The sequence below is a fragment of the Pteropus alecto genome, unplaced genomic scaffold (assembly GCF_000325575.1).
Source record: "Pteropus alecto unplaced genomic scaffold, ASM32557v1 scaffold13, whole genome shotgun sequence".
Lineage (NCBI taxonomy): Eukaryota > Metazoa > Chordata > Mammalia > Chiroptera > Pteropodidae > Pteropus > Pteropus alecto.
Window position 1 is genome coordinate 5,870,593 of NW_006434373.1, and position 3,526 is coordinate 5,874,118.

Genomic DNA, 3,526 nt, shown 5'->3' on the forward strand with positions numbered 1-3,526 from the left:
ACAAAGAGTATAAAAAGGAAAAGATTGTGAGCTGTGAAATTGGAGTGACTTCAAAAGGCTAAGATCAACAGACTCTTTATATAGCTATGAGCCTCTAGAGCAAGAAATTTTTGGCTGAACTTGACAACAAGCAACTTCACTGCAAAACCATAGCTCGTTCAAATTTTACAAATGTTACCACATTAAATTTTACTCAGTGCAAAGAGAAATCATGTCAACTTTGTTTTCATCTGCTTTGTAAGCATATACTCCTTTAACATTTGTGTTTTGATGACTGGGACACAAAGCATCCTACAGATTTAAAAAGAAATTGTTTTAAATATAATATTTATTCAGGCTCAAGGTAAAACTGTCATGGTTTTTATTAGTAAACCATAAATCAAAGCCTACACTCAAATATCTGTTAGAAAAATGAACCTTTTCTGGGAATATTGTGTTGGTATCCATAAACAAATTTTATTGAGTTTAATATACAGTTTCCTAGATTGGATTTGCGTATCCCCCTTGTGATTTACCCTAAGACAAAAAGGAAGGCACCTTAATGGCATTTATTTTCTGGCCATTATCCCTAAAGCCTATACTAAGAGAAGTCTAGAAATAGAATGCAAATTTTAATCTGTACAACTTAATTTATCCTGACAAATATATTAAGCTCATTATAAACAAAACACGGCTAAAAGCTGTGGGACATGCAAAAATGAAACTAATAATACTGCAATGAGAACCACTACTTTTTTGAGATCCAACCATGTGGGAGGCATGGTCTTAAATATTTTATCTTTTCAATATCTTAAAATTGTATCACTATATTTCAGATGAGAAAACTAAAGTTCCAGAAATAAAGTAATTTCTCCAAGGTCATACAAAGCTTCTCAGGGGTAGAAAAGGGATTTCTGTGCGCGGAGCCCTTTTTTACTAGCTCACAAGAACAGATTTTTAAATTTTCAGAAATTTTATAGCTGATTAGTAAAAAGAACCATTATTAAAATTTAGATGACACAAACATAATTATATATGTATTTAAATAAAAAAATACTCAAAATTCAGCTTTCCTAATTATTTCATTACATTTTACTATCATCTCTGCTTTTGAAGTGATGGCTACCTTATCTATATAATGAAAATGCTGCATAATGGTGTGCTTTTGCTTATCTCTTTCCAACTTTGCATTCAACGATACCATGTTGGCTGCTTGAAACTGGCCATGAGCTAGTTGTTAAGCATTTACCAGCACACCATTGGATTTGCACATGGTCTGTTGACTATCAAGTCTATGCTTGTCTAGTGGAGGGAGATAAGAATGTGTACACAAGTAACCATACTCCCCTGGCCTTGTGCATAAAATGCTGCATAAAGCTTTACGAAAATTCATAGCAGGCAGGAATCGAGACAGCAAGGACAGGTTCAGAGAAAGGTTGATAAAAGATTTAGCATTTATTTTTGGCCCTCAAAGAGAAGTTCAATTCAGAGACATGTGAAGCTGTGTGGGAGGGAATAGTATAGGAGGAGGAACACAAGTGACAGGAGGAGGAGGATGACACGTACGAGATGTGCAAGGGAGATGGCAAGTCATTTGGTTTGGGGGAAGCATGAGGCACATAGGGGAGAAGTTTTAGGGAAGATGTGAGCTTGGTCCACATAATGTAAGGCCCTGTGACAGGCTAGAGATGTTGAATTTTTCCATCAGTCATTCGAAGGGCTTTCGTGAGGGAATGACAAAATCAGAGCTTTGTATGATAGCAGAATAGGAGAGACTGAAAGTAGGGATGACAATTAGTAGAGAATTCTGGTATTTTAGAAGAAAAATAAGGACGTTCCAAAATCGTTGGTCACTGTGGAAATCAGGAGGCCATGGGAGACTCCCTTAAGAGGATTTGGTGACTGTCGAGATGTGAAGACTCAAACAAAGTTGAAGTTGTCTCTGAAATTAGAGTCTGGGAAGCTTAAATCAGAACTGCAAACCTGGTGTAGAAGTGTTTCCTCAAACAGCTCAACAACTGACTTTAGAAGTTGGAAGCTGCTTCTTACAGCAGCCCCAAGAAATGTGGCCATCTTCAGTTACAGCTACTCATTATTCCATTGAAGAAAAGGATGCCTTGTTAGGTACCCTCAGAATATTTGGCTCTGAACTGGCTACTTTCAAACTAAGGTGACTAGTCAGGAATTAGAAACTAGTATTCCTCAAGTTCGATGAGTTTGTTTGGCTTAATTTGGTATATTTTTCTTTTTGAGACAACATAACTTTTTTTTATTCTATCATTTTACATTTACTTTGTTTTATTAATTTTGTATATAATATTTACTAAAAAGTTATTCTAGGAAAATGTTCATTTCAATTTAACGATATGGTAAAAAAATGAGGCTTTTTGTACTGATCCATTGTGTGCCTGGAAGTATAGCCAGTATATACCTAATTATAATTTGATTTTGTATATTAATTTTTTCCTCTTCTCGAGCTTAGATTTGGAATCATAGACTGTGATTTTGTCACAATTCTGCTGCTTTCTTGTTTCGATGTCTTAGACAAAGAAGAGTTTCAGTTCTCTGAAACATAGCGCACTCATCTGAAAAGTGAAAGTGGTCAAAATTACTACTTCCCAGTGTTTTTAAGGCATCAGAAAGAATTTTATAAATAAAAGGTTTTCCATCTATTTTAATGTGCTATTTTAAAGTATTCAATCATAATTTTATTGCAAAAAAATTATTAAAGTATATTTTGGAATTTTGATAATATAAAAAAATATGAAATCCATCGAGGTAGCCTTTCTGCATATTCATCAAACATTTTCAGACCTGCATTTTTGAAATGTTCTTTTTAGGTTTCTCTGAGCTGGATAGCACTTGCTTTATTCTGGATCATGGCCTGTGCATCTTAATGTTTATTATTTTCATTTTAAATCTGAATTTATAAAAGGTCATTCTGTCCCTTCTGCATCATCTTCTGGGGAGCTCTTTTGCATATTGTGTGGAAGAATGCCACAGATGGACATGGGATGGACATGGGCCCTCACATTCAAATGTCTGCTGTCCTGGAAGCGTAGGGCAGCCGACTTCCACCTAGCCACACCCCTCCCTAGAAGCCTGGGGAGCACATGGCATTTTGACACAAGCTGGAATTAATTTAGGATCAAAGTTGTCCCTCCATCTGCCTCTTTCCAATGATTTAGCATGGTTTATAGTGCTTTATTGGTTCATTGTTACTATAAGTTTCGTTCAAAATCTTACCCCTATTTGGGAGCATTTTGGTTTTAATGAGAGTGCCACTCTTAAGATACTGCAGCTCTGGAGTCAGATCTGTTTGTCCTCCTGCCTTGTACAGTCAGAAGGGTCTTTCCTTCTCTCTGTGCCCTTTATAACAAAGGCATGTCTGGGGAGATGCTATATGGTTTTGCTGGTTGCATCTGTTCTGCAGACACTAATTGACACTCCTCCTGCCTGCCTGAGTAATATATGTTACTTTACTTATTATGGTTAAATTATTTTTCGAAATTGGGTGATTCAGCTACTTTAAGATTTGAAACCCCTT